Source organism: Dendrobates tinctorius, unplaced genomic scaffold (assembly GCF_039654945.1).
Source record: "Dendrobates tinctorius isolate UK_male_01 unplaced genomic scaffold, ASM3965494v1 ptg000300l, whole genome shotgun sequence".
NCBI classification, from domain to species: domain Eukaryota; kingdom Metazoa; phylum Chordata; class Amphibia; order Anura; family Dendrobatidae; genus Dendrobates; species Dendrobates tinctorius.
Genome location: NW_027361967.1, coordinates 878,459 through 902,385, shown reverse-complemented (window position 1 = coordinate 902,385; position 23,927 = coordinate 878,459). Strand labels below are relative to the sequence as shown.

Here is a 23,927-nt window from a genome sequence, read left to right as displayed (position 1 = left end):
ACAACAGACATATGCACAAAAAATGTGTTTGATGTTCCTAGAGTTCTTTTTTGAGAGGACAAATTCAGATTCACTCCAAAGACTCTCAGGAAATTTTTCAAAACCACATTACTAAGTTTTGTTTGACCTCATCTAATCAATAAATGAAGATAAAGTTTCTTGAAATTAAATGTTGATGTCAGAAGTGGGATTTGAACCCACTCCTCCAGGGGAGACTGCGACCTGAACGTTGCGCCTTAGACCGCTCGGCCATCCTGACTTTGATATGCAATTGGAACTTAACTCCTTCCATGCTAGTCAGCAGAAATGTTACCATTCCTTGTGATTACAAACTTGTCACACCACCCCAAAAAAGTCAATAAATAACATTTTTTATATGCGTACTTTTCGTCTGCATTAATTTTTAAACCTCCATTTATTTTGTTTGGATATTAGAAATGTTAGATTTCTCACAAATACGGTGATGCACCACATTTCTTCAGAAACTACTGTTTGGCCACACAGCAGGGCTTTGAAAGGAAGAGCCCTATTTGGGTTTTGCAATGCAGATTTTGCAGGAATACCTTGCAGATGAAATTTGCAGAGTACCAAAATAGCAGAAAACCTCCCAAAGTGACCACATTTTAGAAATTATTTTGCACAATGAGTTAATCAACACCTGCAATTACTATTGTCAGCCTATAGGTGTTTTCACTCTGAACCATCCAGCATTGCAAGTATGCCAGTTTAGTGCCCAGCTTTTGCTTGCAGAGGCAAGCAACCCATACATTTTTAAGTGGGCTCTACTCACTGGAGCAATGTCAAATATGTAGATGCTTTGTCTCACCATTAAAGTAGAAACCTCCTATATTTCAAATTAAAGATGACGGACCTGTGTGGAGCTTGTGTTTTTTGCCTTTTTGACTTTGTCCACAGCATATTTTTTAAGGACATTTGTCTCAGTAATGCCTCAGTGTTTCAAAGTCAAACAAGCTGACTATAATCATTCAGCTAGTGTCTGATAAGTGCTGTCTGTTTCAGCTATCAGGTTACCTTTTAATCCTCTTACAGCTAAGTCAATCTGAAATAAAACAAAATAGAGGAAAAATTACTAAAAAACATTCATGTGTTCAAAAGGAAAAAGTTACCGTTTCTCAAATTTTTAACATTTTGTTTTCTGTAGATAGTTAAGATTTTTAGGCCTTTTGATCATGATCAGTCCATGTGCTTTGTTTAATATCTCCTTAAAATGTAAATGGTGAAGAAAAAGCATTTTGCCGAAACCCGGGACCTTTAGATATTCAGTCTAACGCTCTCCCAACTGAGCTATTTCGGCCATATCTATACATTTTCTGGGGGGTTTGACACTCTGCAAATGTCAAGTGTCACACCTGGAGGGATATATTATAATTTTTCATTTGACTGTTTTTTGAAGCATGATTTCTATTTGAAACGCCTTCCATTTTGCTGTACATATTTAATAACATTCATTAACTATTTGTGAATGAGTAGAAAAAGACAGCAATTTTGCCATTGAATTTTTACATTTTCAGTTTGTCTCCATGCACCAGTATAATTCTGACCCTGTGCTTCTAGAATAGGTCATGGTCGCACATAAAACACAATTTGCATGCATAATGTTACATCAAGTTTTATTTTTTATGAGATGCAAACAATTGGAGCAAAAAAGAGACAAAAATTTAGAGAAAATATTTTATTGATTGTTAAAAGTGAGACCATTTGTCCCAAAATGTGCTGAAACATGTCAGAATGACATGGGCATTTCACATTTTTTAAACTATGATTACCTACTTGTTAAGTTTTTGTTTATTAAGTATCGTTATGGTCTATTGATGTATGAGGTGAAAACTATGAAAGTAGACTTACCAGCAAATCCGTTTCTAGATATATTTCATGACAGCACTGTAGAAGGTTGATTCCCTACCCTAATAGGGACAGAGAACACAAAGAGGTGAAATAGTCCCTCCTCATTGACTGTCCAAAGGATTTTTCTAGTGCCAAAAGAACAACAGACATATGCACAAAAAATCTGTTTGATGTTCCTAGAGTTCTTTTTTGAGAGGACAAATTCAGATTCACTCCAAAGACTCTCAGGAAATTTTTCAAAACCACATTACTAAGTTTTGTTTGACCTCATCTAATCAATAAATGAAGATAAAGTTTCTTGAAATTAAATGTTGATGTCAAAAGTGGGATTTGAACCCACGCCTCCAGGGGAGAATTCGACCTGAACGCTGCGCCTTTGACCGCTCGGCCATCCTGACTTCGATATGCAATTGGAACTTAACTCCTTCCATGCTAGTCAGCAGAAATGTTACCATTCCTTGTGATTACAAACTTGTCACACCACCCCAAAAAAGTCAATAAATAACATTTTTTATATGCGTACTTTTCGTCTGCATTAATTTTTAAACCTCCATTTATTTTGTTTGGATATTAGAAATGTTAGATTTCTCACAAATACGGTGATGCACCACATTTCTTCAGAAACTACTGTTTGGCCACACAGCAGGGCTTTGAAAGGAAGAGCCCTATTTGGGTTTTGCAATGCAGATTTTGCAGGAATACCTTGCAGATGAAATTTGCAGAGTACCAAAACAGCAGAAAACCTCCCAAAGTGACCACATTTTAGAAATTATTTTGCACAATGAGTTAATCAACACCTGCAATTACTATTGTCAGCCTATAGGTGTTTTCACTCTGAACCATCCAGCATTGCAAGTATGCCAGTTTAGTGCCCAGCTTTTGCTTGCAGAGGCAAGCAACCCATACATTTTTAAGTGGACTCTACTCACTGGAGCAATGTCAAATATGTAGATGCTTTGTCTCACCATTAAAGTAGAAACCTCCTATATTTCAAATTAAAGATGACGGACCTGTGTGGAGCTTGTGTTTTTTGCCTTTTTGACTTTGTCCACAGCATATTTTTTAAGGACATTTGTCTCAGTAATGCCTCAGTGTTTTAAAGTCAAACAAGCTGACTATAATCATTCAGCTAGTGTCTGATAAGTGCTGTCTGTTTCAGCTATCAGGTTACCTTTTAATCCTCTTACAGCTAAGTCAATCTGAAATAAAACAAAATAGAGGAAAAATTACTAAAAAACATTCATGTGTTCAAAAGGAAAAAGTTACCATTTCTCAAATTTTTAACATTTTGTTTTCTGTAGACAGTTAAGATTTTTAGGCCTTTTGATCATGATCAGTCCATGTGCTTTGTTTAATATCTCCTTAAAATGTAAACGGTGAAGAAAAAGCATTTTGCCGAAACCCGGGATTGGACCAGCGACCTTGAGATCTTCAGTCTAACGCTCTCCCAACTGAGCAATTTCGGCCATATCTATACATTTTCTGGGGGGTTTGACACTCTGCAAATGTCAAGTGTCACACCTGGAGGGATATATTATAATTTTTCATTTGACTGTTTTTTGAAGCATGATTTCTATTTGAAACGCCTTCCATTTTGCTGTACATATTTAATAACATTCATTAACTATTTGTGAATGAGTAGAAAAAGACAGCAATTTTGCCATTGAATTTTTACATTTTCAGTTTGTCTCCATGCACCAGTATAATTCTGACCCTGTGCTTCTAGAATAGGTCATGGTCGCACATAAAACACAATTTGCATGCATAATGTTACATCAAGTTTTATTTTTTATGAGATGCAAACAATTGGAGCAAAAAAGAGACAAAAATTTAGAGAAAATATTTTATTGATTGTTAAAAGTGAGACCATTTGTCCCAAAATGTGCTGAAACATGTCAGAATGACATGGGCATTTCACATTTTTTAAACTATGATTACCTACTTGTTAAGTTTTTGTTTATTAAGTATCGTTATGGCCTATTGATGTATGAGGTGAAAACTATGAAAGTAGACTTACCAGCAAATCCGTTTCTAGATATATTTCATGACAGCACTGTAGAAGGTTGATTCCCTACCCTAATAGGGACAGAGAACACAAAGAGGTGAAATAGTCCCTCCTCATTGACTGTCCAAAGGATTTTTCTAGTGCCAAAAGAACAACAGACATATGCACAAAAAATCTGTTTGATGTTCCTAGAGTTCTTTTTTGTGAGGACAAATTCAGATTCACTCCAAAGACTCTCAGGAAATTTTTCAAAACCACATTACTAAGTTTTGTTTGACCTCATCTAATCAATAAATGAAGAAAAAAGTTTCTTGAAATTAAAAGTTGATGTCAGAGGTGGGATTTGAACCACTTGTAAACGGTGAAGAAAAAGCATTTTGCCGAAACCCGGGATTGGAACAGGGACCTTTAGATCTTCAGTCTAACGCTCTCCCAACTGAGCTATTTCGGCCATATCTATACCTTTTCTGGGGGGTTTGACACTCTGCAAATGTCAAGTGTCACACCTGGAGGGATATATTATAATTTTTCATTTGACTGTTTTTTGAAGCATGATTTCTATTTGAAACGCCTTCCATTTTGCTGTACATATTTAATAACATTCATTAACTATTTGTGAATGAGTAGAAAAAGACAGCAATTTTGCCATTGAAGTTTTACATTTTCAGTTTGTCTCCATGCACCAGTATAATTCTAACCCTGTGCTTCTAGAATAGGTCATGGTCGCACATAAAACACAATTTGCATGCATAATGTTACATCAAGATTTATTTTTTATGAGATGCAAACAATTGGAGCAAAATAGAGACAAAAATTTAGAGAAAATATTTTATTGATTGTTAATGTTAAAAGTGAGACCATTTGTCCCAAAATGTGCTGAAACATGTCAGAATGACATGGGCATTTCACATTTTTTAAACTATGATTACCTACTTGTTAAGTTTTTGTTTATTAAGTATCGTTATGGTCTATTGATGTATGAGGTGAAAACTATGAAAGTAGACTTACCAGCAAATCCGTTTCTAGATATATTTCATGACAGTACTGTAGAAGGTTGATTCCCTACCCTAATAGGGACAGAGAACACAAAGAGGTGAAATAGTCCCTCCTCATTGACTGTCCAAAGGATTTTTCTAGTGCCAAAAGAACAACAGACATATGCACAAAAAATCTGTTTGATGTTCCTAGAGTACTTTTTTGAGAGGACAAATTCAGATTCACTCCAAAGACTCTCAGGAAATTTTTCAAAACCACATTACTAAGTTTTGTTTGACCTCATCTAATCAATAAATGAAGATAAAGTTTCTTGAAATTAAATGTTGATGTCAAAAGTGGGATTTGAACACACAACTCCACCTGAATGCAGCGCCTTAGACCGCTCGGCCATCCTGACTTTGATATGCAATTGGAACTTAACTCCTTCCATGCTAGTCAGCAGAAATGTTACCATTCCTTGTGATTAAAAACTTGTCACACCACCCCAAAAAGTCAATAAATAACATTTTTTATATGCGTACTTTTCGTCTGCATTAATTTTTAAACCTCCATTTATTTTGTTTGGATATTAGAAATGTTAGATTTCTCACAAATGCGGTGATGCACCACATTTCTTCAGAAACTACTGTTTGGCCACACAGCAGGGATTTGAAAGGAAGAGCCCTATTTGGGTTTTGCAATGCAGATTTTGCAGGAATACCTTGCAGATGAAATTTGCAGAGTACCAAAACAGCGGAAAACCTCCCAAAGTGACCACATTTTAGAAATTATTTTGCACAATGAGTTAATCAACACCTGCAATTACTATTGTCAGCCTATAGGTGTTTTCACTCTGAACCATCCAGCATTGCAAGTATGCCAGTTTAGTGCCCAGCTTTTGCTTGCAGAGACAAGCAACCCATACATTTTTAAGTGGGCTCTACTCACTGGAGCAATGTCAAATATGTAGATGCTTTGTCTCACCATTAAAGTAGAAACCTCCTATATTTCAAATTGAAGATGACGGACCTGTGTGGAGCTTGTGTTTTTTGCCTTTTTGACTTTGTCCACAGCATATTTTTTAAGGACATTTGTCTCAGTAATGCCTCAGTGTTTCAAAGTCAAACAAGCTGACTATAATCATTCAGCTAGTGTCTGATAAGTGCTGTCTGTTTCAGCTATCAGGTTACCTTTTAATCCTTTTACAGCTAAGTCAATCTGAAATAAAACAAAATAGAGGAAAAATTACTAAAAAACATTCATGTGTTCAAAAGGAAAAAGTTACCGTTTCTCAAATTTTTAACATTTTGTTTTCTGTAGATAGTTAAGATTTTTAGGCCTTTTGATCATGATCAGTCCATGTGCTTTGTTTAATATCTCCTTAAAATGTAAACGGTGAAGAAAAAGCATTTTGCCAAAACCCGGGATTGGACCAGGGACCTTTAGATCTTCAGTCTAACACTCTCCCAACTGAGCTATTTCGGCCATATCTATACATTTTCTGGGGGGTTTGACACTCTGCAAATGTCAAGTGTCACACCTGGAGGGATATATTATAATTTTTCATTTGACTGTTTTTTGAAGCATGATTTCTATTTGAAACGCCTTCCATTTTGTTGTACATATTTAATAACATTCATTAACTATTTGTGAATGAGTAGAAAAAGACAGCAATTTTGCCATTGAATTTTTACATTTTCAGTTTGTCTCCATGCACCAGTATAATTCTGACCCTGTGCTTCTAGAATAGGTCATGGTCGCACATAAAACACAATTTGCATGCATAATGTTACATCAAGTTTTATTTTTTATGAGATGCAAACAATTGGAGCAAAAAAGAGACAAAAATTTAGAGAAAATATTTTATTGATTGTTAATGTTAAAAGTGAGACCATTTGTCCCAAAATGTGCTGAAACATGTCAGAAGGACATGGGCATTTCACATTTTTTAAACTATGATTACCTACTTGTTAAATTTTTGTTTATTAAGTATCGTTATGGTCTATTGATGTATGAGGTGAAAACTATGAAAGTAGACTTACCAGCAAATCCGTTTCTAGATATATTTCATGACAGCACTGTAGAAGGTTGATTCCCTACCCTAATAGGGACAGAGAACACAAAGAGGTGAAATAGTCCCTCCTCATTGACTGTCCAAAGGATTTTTCTAGTGCCAAAAGAACAACAGACATATGCACAAAAAATCTGTTTGATGTTCCTACAGTTCTTTTTTGAGAGGACAAATTCAGATTCACTCCAAAGACTCTCAGGAAATTTTTCAAAACCACATTACTAAGTTTTGTTTGACCTCATCTAATCAATAAATGAAGAAAAAAGTTTCTTGAAATTAAAAGTTGATGTCAGAGGTGGGATTTGAACCACTTGTAAACGGTGAAGAAAAAGCATTTTGCCGAAACCCGGGATTGGACCAAGGACCTTTAGATCTTCAGTCTAACGCTCTCCCAACTGAGCTATTTCAGCCATATCTATACATTTTCTGGGGGGTTTGACACTCTGCAAATGTCAAGTGTCACACCTGGAGGGATATATTATAATTTTTCATTTGACTGTTTTTTGAAGCATGATTTCTATTTGAAACACCTTCCATTTTGCTGTACATATTTAATAACATTCATTAACTATTTGTGAATGAGTAGAAAAAGACAGCAATTTTGCCATTGAATTTTTACATTTTCAGTTTGTCTCCATGCACCAGTATAATTCTGACCCTGTGCTTCTAGAATAGGTCATGGTCGCACATAAAACACAATTTGCATGCATAATGTTACATCAAGTTTTATTTTTTATGAGATGCAAACAATTGGAGCAAAAAAGAGACAAAAATTTAGAGAAAATATTTTATTGATTTTTAATGTTAAAAGTGAGACCATTTGTCCCAAAATGTGCTGAAACATGTCAGAATGACATGGGCATTTCACATTTTTTAAACTATGATTACCTACTTGTTACGTTTTTGTTTATTAAGTATCGTTATGGTCTATTGATGTATGAGGTGAAAACTATGAAAGTAGACTTACCAGCAAATCCGTTTCTAGATATATTTCATGACAGCACTGTAGAAGGTTGATTCCCTACCCTAATAGGGACAGAGAACACAAAGAGGTGAAATAGTCCCTCCTCATTGACTGTCCAAAGGATTTTTCTAGTGCCAAAAGAACAACAGACATATGCACAAAAAATCTGTTTGATGTTCCTACAGTTCTTTTTTGAGAGGACAAATTCAGATTCACTCCAAAGACTCTCAGGAAATTTTTCAAAACCACATTACTAAGTTTTGTTTGACCTCATCTAATCAATAAATGAAGAAAAAAGTTTCTTGAAATTAAAAGTTGATGTCAGAGGTGGGATTTGAACCACTTGTAAACGGTGAAGAAAAAGCATTTTGCCGAAACCCGGGATTGGACCAGGGACCTTTAGATGTTCAGTCTAACGCTCTCCCAACTGAGCTATTTCGGCCATATCTATACAATTTCTGGGGGTTTTGACACTCTGCAAATGTCAAGTGTGACACCTGGAGGGATATATTATAATTTTTCATTTGACTGTTTTTTGAAGCATGATTTCTATTTGAAACGCCTTCCATTTTGCTGTACATATTTAATAACATTCATTAACTATTTGTGAATGAGTAGAAAAAGACAGCAATTTTGCCATTGAAGTTTTACATTTTCAGTTTGTCTCCATGCACCAGTATAATTCTGACCCTGTGCTTCTAGAATAGGTCATGGTCGCACATAAAACACAATTTGCATGCATAATGTTACATCAAGTTTTATTTTTTATGAGATGCAAACAATTGGAGCAAAAAAGAGACAAAAATTTAGAGAAAATATTTTATTGATTTTTAATGTTAAAAGTGAGACCATTTGTCCCAAAATGTGCTGAAACATGTCAGAATGACATGGGCATTTCACATTTTTTAAACTATGATTACCTACTTGTTACGTTTTTGTTTATTAAGTATTGTTATGGTCTATTGATGTATGAGGTGATAACTATGAAAGTAGACTTACCAGCAAATCCGTTTCTAGATATATTTCATGACAGCACTGTAGAAGGTTGATTCCCTACCCTAATAGGGACAGAGAACACAAAGAGGTGAAATAGTCCCTCCTCATTGACTGTCCAAAGGATTTTTCTAGTGCCAAAAGAACAACAGACATATGCACAAAAAATCTGTTTGATGTTCCTAGAGTTCTTTTTTGAGAGGACAAATTCAGATTCACTCCAAAGACTCTCAGGAAATTTTTCAAAACCACATTACTAAGTTTTGTTTGACCTCATCTAATCAATAAATGAAGATAAAGTTTCTTGAAATTAAATGTTGATGTCAGAAGTGGGATTTGAACCCACGCCTCCAGGGGAGACTGCTACCTGAACGCAGCGCCTTAGACCGCTCTGCCATCCTGACTTCGATATGCAATTGGAACTTAACTCCTTCCATGCTAGTCAGCAGAAATGTTACCATTCCTTGTGATTAAAAACTTGTCACACCACCCCAAAAAAGTCAATAAATAACATTTTTTATATGCGTACTTTTCGTCTGTATTAATTTTTAAACCTCCATTTATTTTGTTTGGATATTAGAAATGTTTGATTTCTCACAAATGCGGTGATGCACCACATTTCTTCAGAAACTACTGTTTGGCCACACAGCAGGGCTTTGAAAGGAAGAGCCCTATTTGGGTTTTGCAATGCAGATTTTGCAGGAATACCTTGCAGATGAAATTTGCAGAGTACAAAAACAGCAGAAAACCTCCCAAAGTGACCACATTTTAGAAATTATTTTGCACAATGAGTTAATCAACACCTGCAATTACTATTGTCAGCCTATAGGTGTTTTCACTCTGAACCATCCAGCATTGCAAGTATGCCAGTTTAGTGCCCAGCTTTTGCTTGCAGAGGCAAGCAACCCATACATTTTTAAGTGGGCTCTACTCACTGGAGCAATGTCAAATATGTAGATGCTTTGTCTCACCATTAAAGTAGAAACCTCCTATATTTCAAATTAAAGATGACGGACCTGTGTGGAGCTTGTGTTTTTTGCCTTTTTGACTTTGTCCACAGCATATTTTTTAAGGACATTTGTCTCAGTAATGCCTCAGTGTTTCAAAGTCAAACAAGCTGACTATAATCATTCAGCTAGTGTCTGATAAGTGCTGTCTGTTTCAGCTATCAGGTTACCTTTTAATCCTCTTACAGCTAAGTCAATCTGAAATAAAACAAAATAGAGGAAAAATTACTAAAAAACATTCATGTGTTCAAAAGGAAAAAGTTACCGTTTCTCAAATTTTTAACATTTTGTTTTCTGTAGATAGTTAAGATTTTTAGGCCTTTTGATCATGATCAGTCCATGTGCTTTGTTTAATATCTCCTTAAAATGTAAATGGTGAAGAAAATGCATTTTGCCGAAACCCGGGACCTTTAGATCTTCAGTCTAACGCTCTCCCAACTGAGCTATTTCGGCCATATCTATACATTTTCTGGGGGGTTTGACACTCTGCAAATGTCAAGTGTCACACCTGGAGGGATATATTATAATTTTTCATTTGACTGTTTTTTGAAGCATGATTTCTATTTGAAACGCCTTCCATTTTGCTGTACATATTTAATAACATTCATTAACTATTTGTGAATGAGTAGAAAAAGACAGCAATTTTGCCATTGAATTTTTACATTTTCAGTTTGTCTCCATGCACCAGTATAATTCTGACCCTGTGCTTCTAGAATAGGTCATGGTCGCACATAAAACACAATTTGCATGCATAATGTTACATCAAGTTTTATTTTTTATGAGATGCAAACAATTGGAGCAAAAAAGAGACAAAAATTTAGAGAAAATATTTTATTGATTGTTAAAAGTGAGACCATTTGTCCCAAAATGTGCTGAAACATGTCAGAATGACATGGGCATTTCACATTTTTTAAACTATGATTACCTACTTGTTAAGTTTTTGTTTATTAAGTATCGTTATGGTCTATTGATGTATGAGGTGAAAACTATGAAAGTAGACTTACCAGCAAATCCGTTTCTAGATATATTTCATGACAGCACTGTAGAAGGTTGATTCCCTACCCTAATAGGGACAGAGAACACAAAGAGGTGAAATAGTCCCTCCTCATTGACTGTCCAAAGGATTTTTCTAGTGCCAAAAGAACAACAGACATATGCACAAAAAATCTGTTTGATGTTCCTAGAGTTCTTTTTTGAGAGGACAAATTCAGATTCACTCCAAAGACTCTCAGGAAATTTTTCAAAACCACATTACTAAGTTTTGTTTGACCTCATCTAATCAATAAATGAAGATAAAGTTTCTTGAAATTAAATGTTGATGTCAGAAGTGGGATTTGAACCCACGCCTCCAGGGGAGACTGCTACCTGAACGCAGCGCCTTAGACCGCTCTGCCATCCTGACTTCGATATGCAATTGGAACTTAACTCCTTCCATGCTAGTCAGCAGAAATGTTACCATTCCTTGTGATTAAAAACTTGTCACACCACCCCAAAAAAGTCAATAAATAACATTTTTTATATGCGTACTTTTCGTCTGTATTAATTTTTAAACCTCCATTTATTTTGTTTGGATATTAGAAATGTTAGATTTCTCACAAATGCGGTGATGCACCACATTTCTTCAGAAACTACTGTTTGGCCACACAGCAGGGCTTTGAAAGGAAGAGCCCTATTTGGGTTTTGCAATGCAGATTTTGCAGGAATACCTTGCAGATGAAATTTGCAGAGTACAAAAACAGCAGAAAACCTCCCAAAGTGACCACATTTTAGAAATTATTTTGCACAATGAGTTAATCAACACCTGCAATTACTATTGTCAGCCTATAGGTGTTTTCACTCTGAACCATCCAGCATTGCAAGTATGCCAGTTTAGTGCCCAGCTTTTGCTTGCAGAGACAAGCAACCCATACATTTTTAAGTGGGCTCTACTCACTAGAGCAATGTCAAATATGTAGATGCTTTGTCTCACCATTAAAGTAGAAACCTCCTATATTTCAAATTTAAGATGACGGACCTGTGTGGAGCTTGTGTTTTTTGCCTTTTTGACTTTGTCCACAGCATATTTTTTAAGGACATTTGTCTCAGTAATGCCTCAGTGTTTCAAAGTCAAACAAGCTGACTATAATCATTCAGCTAGTGTCTGATAAGTGCTGTCTGTTTCAGCTATCAGGTTACCTTTTAATCCTCTTACAGCTAAGTCAATCTGAAATAAAACAAAATAGAGGAAAAATTACTAAAAAACATTCATGTGTTCAAAAGGAAAGTTACCGTTTCTCAAATTTTTAACATTTTGTTTTCTGTAGATAGTTAAGATTTTTAGGCCTTTTGATCAAGATCAGTCCATGTGCTTTGTTTAATATCTCCTTAAAATGTAAACGGTGAAGAAAAAGCATTTTGCCGAAACCCGGGACCTTTAGATCTTCAGTCTAACGCTCTCCCAACTGAGCTATTTCAGCCATATCTATACATTTTCTGGGGGGTTTGACACTCTGCAAATGTCAAGTGTCACACCTGGAGGGATATATTATAATTTTTCATTTGACTGTTTTTTGAAGCATGATTTCTATTTGAAACGCCTTCCATTTTGCTGTACATATTTAATAACATTCATTAACTATTTGTGAATGAGTAGAAAAAGACAGCAATTTTGCCATTGAATTTTTACATTTTCAGTTTGTCTCCATGCACCAGTATAATTCTGACCCTGTGCTTCTAGAATAGGTCATGGTCGCACATAAAACACAATTTGCATGCATAATGTTACATCAAATTTTATTTTTTATGAGATGCAAACAATTGGAGCAAAAAAGAGACAAAATTTTAGAGAAAATATTTTATTGATTGTTAATGTTAAAAGTGAGACCATTTGTCCCAAAATGTGCTGAAACATGTCAGAATGACATGGGCATTTCACATTTTTTAAACTATGATTACCTACTTGTTAAGTTTTTGTTTATTAAGTATCGTTATGGTCTATTGATGTATGAGGTGAAAACTATGAAAGTAGACTTACCAGCAAATCCGTTTCTAGATATATTTCATGACAGCACTGTAGAAGGTTGATTCCCTACCCTAATAGGGACAGAGAACACAAAGAGGTGAAATAGTCCCTCCTCATTGACTGTCCAAAGGATTTTTCTAGTGCCAAAAGAACAACAGACATATGCACAAAAAATCTGTTTGATGTTCCTAGAGTTCTTTTTTGAGAGGACAAATTCAGATTCACTCCAAAGACTCAGGAAATTTTTCAAAACCACATTACTAAGTTTTGTTTGACTCATCTAATCAATAAATGAAGATAAAGTTTCTTGAAATTAAATGTTGATGTCAGAAGTGGGAGAAGTGGGAGTCTGCGACCTGAACGCAGCGCCTTAGACCGCTCGGCCATCCTGACTTCGATATGCAATTGGAACTTAACTCCTTCCATGCTAGTCAGCAGAAATGTTACCATTTCTTGTGATTAAAAACTTGTCACACCACCCCAAAAAAGTCAATAAATAACATTTTTTATATGCGTACTTTTCGTCTGCATTAATTTTTAAATCTCCATTTATTTTGTTTGGATATTAGAAATGTTAGATTTCTCACAAATGCGGTGATGCGCCACATTTCTTCAGAAACTACTGTTTGGCCACACAGCAGGGCTTTGAAAGGAAGAGCCCTATTTGGGTTTTGCAATGCAGATTTTGCAGGAATACCTTGCAGATGAAATTTGCAGAGTACCAAAACAGCAGAAAACCTCCCAAAGTGACCACATTTTAGAAATTATTTTGCACAATGAGTTAATCAACACCTGCAATTACTATTGTCAGCCTATAGGTGTTTTCACTCTGAACCATCCAGCATTGCAAGTATGCCAGTTTAGTGCCCAGCTTTTGCTTGCAGAGACAAGCAACCCATACATTTTTAAGTGGGCTCTACTCACTGGAGCAATGTCAAATATGTAGATGCTTTGTCTCACCATTAAAGTACAAACCTCCTATATTTCAAATTAAAGATGACGGACCTTTGTGGAGCTTGTGTTTTTTGCCTTTTTGACTTTGTCCACAGCATATTTTTTAAGGACATTTGTCTCAGTAATGCCTCAGTGTTTCAAAGTCAAACAAGCTGACTATAATCATTCAGCTAGTGTCTGATAAGTGCTGACTGTTTCAGCTATCATGTTACCTTTTAATCCTCTTACAGCTAAGTCAATCTGAAATAAAACAAAATAGAGGAAAAATTACTAAAAAACATTCATGTGTTCAAAAGGAAAAAGTTACCGTTTCTCAAATTTTTAACATTTTGTTTTCTGTAGATAGTTAAGATTTTTAGGCCTTTTGATCATGATCAGTCCATGTGCTTTGTTTAATATCTCTTTAAAATGTAAACGGTGAAGAAAAAGCATTTTGCCGAAACCCGGGATTGGACCAGGGACCTTTAGATCTTCAGTCTAACGCTCTCCCAACTGAGCTATTTCGGCCATATCTATACATTTTCTGGTGGGTTTGACACTCTGCAAATGTCAAGTGTCACATCTGGAGGGATATATTATAATTTTTCATTTGACTGTTTTTTGAAGCATGATTTCTATTTGAAACGCCTTCCATTTTGCTGCACATATTTAATAACATTCATTAACTATTTGTGAATGAGTAGAAAAAGACAGCAATTTTGCCATTGAATTTTTACATTTTCAGTTTGTCTCCATGCACCAGTATAATTCTGACCCCGTGCTTCTAGAATAGGTCATGGTCGCACATAAAACACAATTTGCATGCATAATGTTACATCAAGTTTTATTTTTTATGAGATGCAAACAATTGGAGCAAAAAAGAGACAAAAATTTAGAGAAAATATTTTATTGATTGTTAATGTTAAAAGTGAGACCATTTGTCCCAAAATGTGCTGAAACATGTCAGAATGACATGGGCATTTCACATTTTTTAAAATATGATTAGCTACTTGTTACGTTTTTGTTTATTAAGTATCGTTATGGTCTATTGATGTATGAGGTGAAAACTATGAAAGTAGACTTACCAGCAAATCCGTTTCTAGATATATTTCATGACAGCACTGTAGAAGGTTGATTCCCTACCCTAATAGGGACAGAGAACACAAAGAGGTGAAATAGTCCCTCCTCATTGACTGTCCAAAGGATTTTTCTAGTGCCAAAAGAACAACAGACATATGCACAAAAAATCTGTTTGATGTTCCTAGAGTTCTTTTTTGAGAGGACAAATTCAGATTCACTCCAAAGACTCTCAGGAAATTTTTCAAAACCACATTACTAAGTTTTGTTTGACCTCATCTAATCAATAAATGAAGAAAAAAGTTTCTTGAAATTAAAAGTTGATGTCAGAGGTGGGATTTGAACCACTTGTAAACGGTGAAGAAAAAGCATTTTGCCGAAACCCGGGATTGGACCAAGGACCTTTAGATCTTCAGTCTAACGCTCTCCCAACTGAGATATTTCAGCCATATCTATACATTTTCTGGGGGGTTTGACACTCTGCAAATGTCAAGTGTCACACCTGGAGGGATATATTATAATTTTTCATTTGACTGTTTTTTGAAGCATGATTTCTATTTGAAACGCCTTCCATTTTGCTGTACATATTTAATAACATTCATTAACTATTTGTGAATGAGTAGAAAAAGACAGCAATTTTGCCATTGAATTTTTACATTTTCAGTTTGTCTCCATGCACCAGTATAATTCTGACCCTGTGCTTCTAGAATAGGTCATGGTTGCACATAAAACACAATTTGCATGCATAATGTTACATCAAGTTTTATTTTTTATGAGATGCAAACAATTGGAGCAAAAAAGAGACAAAAATTTAGAGAAAATATTTTATTGATTTTTAATGTTAAAAGTGAGACCATTTGTCCCAAAATGTGCTGAAACATGTCAGAATGACATGGGCATTTCACATTTTTTAAACTATGATTACCTACTTGTTACGTTTTTGTTTATTAAGTATCGTTATGGTCTATTGATGTATGAGGTGAAAACTATGAAAGTAGACTTACCAGCAAATCCGTTTCTAGATATATTTCATGACAGCACTGTAGAAGGTTGATTCCCTACCCTAATAGGGACAGAGAACACAAAGAGGTGAAATAGTCCCTCCTCATTGACTGTCCAAAGGATTTTTCTAGTGCCAAAAGAACAACAGACATATGCACAAAAAATCTGTTTGATGTTCCTACAGTTCTTTTTTGAGAGGACAAATTCAGATTCACTCCAAAGACTCTCAGGAAATTTTTCAAAACCACATTACTAAGTTTTGTTTGACCTCATCTAATCAATAAATGAAGAAAAAAGTTTCTTGCAATTAAAAGTTGATGTCAGAGGTGGGATTTGAACCACTTGTAAACGGTGAAGAAAAAGCATTTTGCCGAAACCCGGGATTGGACCAGGGACCTTTAGATCTTCAGTCTAACGCTCTCCCAACTGAGCTATTTCGGCCATATCTATACAATTTCTGGGGGGTTTGACACTCTGCAAATGTCAAGTGTGACACCTGGAGGGATATATTATAATTTTTCATTTGACTGTTTTTTGAAGCATGATTTCTATTTGAAACGCCTTCCATTTTGCTGTACATATTTAATAACATTCATTAACTATTTGTGAATGAGTAGAAAAAGACAGCAATTTTGCCATTGAAGTTTTACATTTTCAGTTTGTCTCCATGCACCAGTATAATTCTGACCCTGTGCTTCTAGAATAGGTCATGGTCGCACATAAAACACAATTTGCATGCATAATGTTACATCAAGTTTTATTTTTTATGAGATGCAAACAATTGGAGCAAAAAAGAGACAAAAATTTAGAGAAAATATTTTATTGATTTTTAATGTTAAAAGTGAGACCATTTGTCCCAAAATGTGCTGAAACATGTCAGAATGACATGGGCATTTCACATTTTTTAAACTATGATTACCTACTTGTTACGTTTTTGTTTATTAAGTATCGTTATGGTCTATTGATGTATGAGGTGAAAACTATGAAAGTAGACTTACCAGCAAATCCGTTTCTAGATATATTTCATGACAGCACTGTAGAAGGTTGATTCCCTACCCTAATATGGACAGAGAACACAAAGAGGTGAAATAGTCCCTCCTCATTGACTGTCCAAAGGATTTTTCTAGTGCCAAAAGAACAACAGACATATGCACAAAAAATCTGTTTGATGTTCCTAGAGTTCTTTTTTGAGAGGACAAATTCAGATTCACTCCAAAGACTCTCAGGAAATTTTTCAAAACCACATTACTAAGTTTTGTTTGACCTCATCTAATCAATAAATGAAGAAAAAAGTTTCTTGAAATTAAAAGTTGATGTCAGAGGTGGGATTTGAACCACTTGTAAACGGTGAAGAAAAAGCATTTTGCCGAAACCCGGGATTGGACCAAGGACCTTTAGATCTTCAGTCTAACGCTCTCCCAACTGAGCTATTTCAGCCATATCTATACATTTTCTGGGGGGTTTGACACTCTGCAAATGTCAAGTGTCACACCTGGAGGGATATATTATAATTTTTCATTTGACTGTTTTTTGAAGCATGATTTCTATTTGAAACACCTTCCATTTTGCTGTACATATTTAATAACATTCATTAACTATTTGTGAATGAGTAGAAAAAGACAGCAATTTTGCCATTGAATTTTTACATTTTCAGTTTGTCTCCATGCACCAGTATAATTCTGACCCTGTGCTTCTAGAATAGGTCATGGTCGCACATAAAACACAATTTGCATGCATAATGTTACATCAAGTTTTATTTTTTATGAGATGCAAACAATTGGAGCAAAAAAGAGACAAAAATTTAGAGAAAATATTTTATTGATTTTTAATGTTAAAAGTGAGACCATTTGTCCCAAAATGTGCTGAAACATGTCAGAATGACATGGGCATTTCACATTTTTTAAACTATGATTACCTACTTGTTACGTTTTTGTTTATTAAGTATCGTTATGGTCTATTGATGTATGAGGTGAAAACTATGAAAGTAGACTTACCAGCAAATCCGTTTCTAGATATATTTCATGACAGCACTGTAGAAGGTTGATTCCCTACCCTAATAGGGACAGAGAACACAAAGAGGTGAAATAGTCCTTCCTCATTGACTGTCCAAAGGATTTTTCTAGTGCCAAAAGAACAACAGACATATGCACAAAAAATCTGTTTGATGTTCCTACAGTTCTTTTTTGAGAGGACAAATTCAGATTCACTCCAAAGACTCTCAGGAAATTTTTCAAAACCACATTACTTAGTTTTGTTTGACCTCATCTAATCAATAAATGAAGAAAAAAGTTTCTTGAAATTAAAAGTTGATGTCAGAGGTGGGATTTGAACCACTTGTAAACGGTGAAGAAAAAGCATTTTGCCGAAACCCGGGATTGGACCAAGGACCTTTAGATCTTCAGTCTAACGCTCTCCCAACTGAGCTATTTCAGCCATATCTATACATTTTCTGGGGGGTTTGACACTCTGCAAATGTCAAGTGTCACACCTGGAGGGATATATTATAATTTTTCATTTGACTGTTTTTTGAAGCATGATTTCTATTTGAAACACCTTCCATTTTGCTGTACATATTTAATAACATTCATTAACTATTTGTGAATGAGTAGAAAAAGACAGCAATTTTGCCATTGAATTTTTACATTTTCAGTTTGTCTCCATGCACCAGTATAATTCTGACCCTGTGCTTCTAGAATAGGTCATGGTCGCACATAAAACACAATTTGCATGCATAATGTTACATCAAGTTTTATTTTTTATGAGATGCAAACAATTGGAGCAAAAAAGAGACAAAAATTTAGAGAAAATATTTTATTGATTTTTAATGTTAAAAGTGAGACCATTTGTCCCAAAATGTGCTGAAACATGTCAGAATGACATGGGCATTTCACATTTTTTAAACTATGATTACCTACTTGTTACGTTTTTGTTTATTAAGTATCGTTATGGTCTATTGATGTATGAGGTGAAAACTATGAAAGTAGACTTACCAGCAAATCCGTTTCTAGATATATTTCATGACAGCACTGTAGAAGGTTGATTCCCTACCCTAATAGGGACAGAGAACACAAAGAGGTGAAATAGTCCCTCCTCATTGACTGTCCAAAGGATTTTTCTAGTGCCAAAAGAACAACAGACATATGCACAAAAAATCTGTTTGATGTTCCTACAGTTCTTTTTTGAGAGGACAAATTCAGATTCACTCCAAAGACTCTCAGGAAATTTTTCAAAACCACATTACTAAGTTTTGTTTGACCTCATCTAATCAATAAATGAAGAAAAAAGTTTCTTGAAATTAAAAGTTGATGTCAGAGGTGGGATTTGAACCACTTGTAAACGGTGAAGAAAAAGCATTTTGCCGAAACCCGGGATTGGACCAGGGACCTTTAGATCTTCAGTCTAACGCTCTCCCAACTGAGCTATTTCGGCCATATCTATACAATTTCTGGGGGGTTTGACACTCTGCAAATGTCAAGTGTGACACCTGGAGGGATATATTATAATTTTTCATTTGACTGTTTTTTGAAGCATGATTTCTATTTGAAACGCCTTCCATTTTGCTGTACATATTTAATAACATTCATTAACTATTTGTGAATGAGTAGAAAAAGACAGCAATTTTGCCATTGAAGTTTTACATTTTCAGTTTGTCTCCATGCACCAGTATAATTCTGACCCTGTGCTTCTAGAATAGGTCATGGTCGCACATAAAACACAATTTGCATGCATAATGTTACATCAAGTTTTATTTTTTATGAGATGCAAACAATTGGAGCAAAAAAGAGACAAAAATTTAGAGAAAATATTTTATTGATTTTTAATGTTAAAAGTGAGACCATTTGTCCCAAAATGTGCTGAAACATGTCAGAATGACATGGGCATTTCACATTTTTTAAACTATGATTACCTACTTGTTACGTTTTTGTTTATTAAGTATCGTTATGGTCTATTGATGTATGAGGTGAAAACTATGAAAGTAGACTTACCAGCAAATCCGTTTCTAGATATATTTCATGACAGCACTGTAGAAGGTTGATTCCCTACCCTAATAGGGACAGAGAACACAAAGAGGTGAAATAGTCCCTCCTCATTGACTGTCCAAAGGATTTTTCTAGTGCCAAAAGAACAACAGACATATGCACAAAAAATCTGTTTGATTTTCCTAGAGTTCTTTTTTGAGAGGACAAATTCAGATTCACTCCAAAGACTCTCAGGAAATTTTTCAAAACAACATTACATGAAGATAAAGTTTCTTGAAATTAAATGTTCATGTCAGAAGTGGGATTTGAACCCACGCCTCCAGGGGAGACTGCGACCTGAACGCAGCGCCTTAGACCTCTCGGCCGTCCTGACTTCGATATGCAACTGGAACTTAACTTGTCACACCACCCCAAAAAAGTCAATAAATAACATTTTTTATATGCGTACTTTTCGTCTGCATTAATTTTTAAACCTCCATTTATTTTGTTTGGATATTAGAAATGTTAGATTTCTCACAAATGCGGTGATGCACCACATTTCTTCAGAAACTACTGTTTGGCCACACAGCAGGGCTTTGAAAGGAAGAGCCCTATTTGGGTTTTGCAATGCAGATTTTGCAGGAATACCTTGCAGATGAAATTTGCAGAGTACCAAAACAGCGGAAAATCTCCCAAAGTGACCACATTTTAGAAATTATTTTGCACAATGAGTTAATCAACACCTGCAATTACTATTGTCAGCCTATAGGTGTTTTCACTCTGAACCATCCAGCATTGCAAGTATGCCAGTTTAGTGCCCAGCTTTTGCTTGCAGAGACAAGCAACCCATACAGTTTTAAGTGGGCTCTACTCACTGGAGCAATGTCAAATATGTAGATGCTTTGTCTCACCATTAAAGTAGAAACCTCCTATATTTCAAATTAAAGATGACGGACCTGTGTGGAGCTTGTGTTTTTTGCCTTTTTGACTTTGTCCACAGCATATTTTTTAAGGACATTTGTCTCAGTAATGCCTCAGTGTTTCAAAGTCAAACAAGCTGACTATAATCATTCAGCTAGTGTCTGATAAGTGCTGTCTGTTTCAGCTATCAGGTTACCTTTTAATCCTCTTACAGCTAAGTCAATCTGAAATAAAACAAAATAGAGGAAAAATTACTAAAAAACATTCATGTGTTCAAAAGGAAAAAGTTACCGTTTCTCAAATTTTTAACATTTTGTTTTCTGTAGATAGTTAAGATTTTTAGGCCTTTTGATCATGATCAGTCCATGTGCTTTGTTTAATATCTCCTTAAAATGTAAACGGTGAAGTAAAAGCATTTTGCCGAAACCCGGGACCTTTAGATATTCAGTCTAACGCTCTCCCAACTGAGCTATTTCGGCCATTTGTATACATTTTCTGGGGGGTTTGACACTCTGCAAATGTCAAGTGTCACACCTGGAGGGATATATTATAATTTTTCATTTGACTGTTTTTTGAAGCATGATTTCTATTTGAAACGCCTTCCATTTTGCTGCACATATTTAATAACATTCATTAACTATTTGTGAATGAGTAGAAAAAGACAGCAATTTTGCCATTGAATTTTTACATTTTCAGTTTGTCTCCATGCACCAGTATAATTCTGACCCCGTGCTTCTAGAATAGGTCATGGTCGCACATAAAACACAATTTGCATGCATAATGTTACATCAAGTTTTATTTTTTATGAGATGCAAACAATTGGAGCAAAAAAGAGACAAAAATTTAGAGAAAATATTTTATTGATTGTTAATGTTAAAAGTGAGACCATTTGTCCCAAAATGTGCTGAAACATGTCAGAATGACATGGGCATTTCACATTTTTTAAAATATGATTAGCTACTTGTTACGTTTTTGTTTATTAAGTATCGTTATGGTCTATTGATGTATGAGGTGAAAACTATGAAAGTAGACTTACCAGCAAATCCGTTTCTAGATATATTTCATGACAGCACTGTAGAAGGTTGATTCCCTACCCTAATAGGGACAGAGAACACAAAGAGGTGAAATAGTCCCTCCTCATTGACTGTCCAAAGGATTTTTCTAGTGCCAAAAGAACAACAGACATATGCACAAAAAATCTGTTTGATGTTCCTAGAGTTCTTTTTTGAGAGGACAAATTCAGATTCACTCCAAAGACTCTCAGGAAATTTTTCAAAACCACATTACTAAGTTTTGTTTGACCTCATCTAATCAATAAATGAAGAAAAAAGTTTCTTGAAATTAAAAGTTCATGTCAGAGGTGGGATTTGAACCACTTGTAAACGGTGAAGAAAAAGCATTTTGCCGAAACCCGGGATTGGACCAAGGACCTTTAGATCTTCAGTCTAACGCTCTCCCAACTGAGCTATTTCAGCCATATCTATACATTTTCTGGGGGGTTTGACACTCTGCAAATGTCAAGTGTCACACCTGGAGGGATATATTATAATTTTTCATTTGACTGTGTTTTGAAGCATGATTTCTATTTGAAACACCTTCCATTTTGCTGTACATATTTAATAACATTCATTAACTATTTGTGAATGAGTAGAAAAAGACAGCAATTTTGCCATTGAATTTTTACATTTTCAGTTTGTCTCCATGCACCAGTATAATTCTGACCCTGTGCTTCTAGAATAGGTCATGGTCGCACATAAAACACAATTTGCATGCATAATGTTACATCAAGTTTTATTTTTTATGAGATGCAAACAATTGGAGCAAAAAAGAGACAAAAATTTAGAGAAAATATTTTATTGATTTTTAATGTTAAAAGTGAGACCATTTGTCCCAAAATGTGCTGAAACATGTCAGAATGACATGGGCATTTCACATTTTTTAAACTATGATTACCTACTTGTTACGTTTTTGTTTATTAAGTATCGTTATGGTCTATTGATGTATGAGGTGAAAACTATGAAAGTAGACTTACCAGCAAATCCGTTTCTAGATATATTTCATGACAGCACTGTAGAAGGTTGATTCCCTACCCTAATAGGGACAGAGAACACAAAGAGGTGAAATAGTCCCTCCTCATTGACTGTCCAAAGGATTTTTCTAGTGCCAAAAGAACAACAGACATATGCACAAAAAATCTGTTTGATGTTCCTACAGTTCTTTTTTGAGAGGACAAATTCAGATTCACTCCAAAGACTCTCAGGAAATTTTTCAAAACCACATTACTAAGTTTTGTTTGACCTCATCTAATCAATAAATGAAGAAAAAAGTTTCTTGAAATTAAAAGTTGATGTCAGAGGTGGGATTTGAACCACTTGTAAACGGTGAAGAAAAAGCATTTTGCCGAAACCCGGGATTGGACCAGGGACCTTTAGATCTTCAGTCTAACGCTCTCCCAACTGAGCTATTTCGGCCATATCTATACAATTTCTGGGGGGTTTGACACTCTGCAAATGTCAAGTGTGACACCTGGAGGGATATATTATAATTTTTCATTTGACTGTTTTTTGAAGCATGATTTCTATTTGAAACGCCTTCCATTTTGCTGTACATATTTAATAACATTCATTAACTATTTGTGAATGAGTAGAAAAAGACAGCAATTTTGCCATTGAAGTTTTACATTTTCAGTTTGTCTCCATGCACCAGTATAATTCTGACCCTGTGCTTCTAGAATAGGTCATGGTCGCACATAAAACACAATTTGCATGCATAATGTTACATCAAGTTTTATTTTTTATGAGATGCAAACAATTGGAGCAAAAAAGAGACAAAAATTTAGAGAAAATATTTTATTGATTTTTAATGTTAAAAGTGAGACCATTTGTCCCAAAATGTGCTGAAACATGTCAGAATGACATGGGCATTTCACATTTTTTAAACTATGATTACCTACTTGTTACGTTTTTGTTTATTAAGTATCGTTATGGTCTATTGATGTATGAGGTGAAAACTATGAAAGTAGACTTACCAGCAAATCCGTTTCTAGATATATTTCATGACAGCACTGTAGAAGGTTGATTCCCTACCCTAATATGGACAGAGAACACAAAGAGGTGAAATAGTCCCTCCTCATTGACTGTCCAAAGGATTTTT

General features: G+C 35.1%; 4 non-coding genes across 4 annotated transcripts; all 4 read right to left on the bottom strand.

Moving 5' to 3' along the window:
• Positions 1 to 14,270: 14,270 nt before the first annotated feature.
• On the bottom strand, positions 14,271 to 14,343 carry TRNAF-GAA (transfer RNA phenylalanine (anticodon GAA)). The gene has a single exon. It is a non-coding gene; the product is annotated as a tRNA-Phe (tRNA).
• A 1,919-nt stretch (positions 14,344 to 16,262) lies between these two features.
• Positions 16,263 to 16,335, bottom strand: TRNAF-GAA (transfer RNA phenylalanine (anticodon GAA)). The gene has a single exon. It is a non-coding gene; the product is annotated as a tRNA-Phe (tRNA).
• Positions 16,336 to 19,250: 2,915 nt separating this feature from the next.
• TRNAF-GAA (transfer RNA phenylalanine (anticodon GAA)) lies at positions 19,251 to 19,323 on the bottom strand. The gene has a single exon. It is a non-coding gene; the product is annotated as a tRNA-Phe (tRNA).
• A 3,849-nt stretch (positions 19,324 to 23,172) lies between these two features.
• Positions 23,173 to 23,245, bottom strand: TRNAF-GAA (transfer RNA phenylalanine (anticodon GAA)). Its single transcript has one exon. It is a non-coding gene; the product is annotated as a tRNA-Phe (tRNA).
• Positions 23,246 to 23,927: the final 682 nt, after the last annotated feature.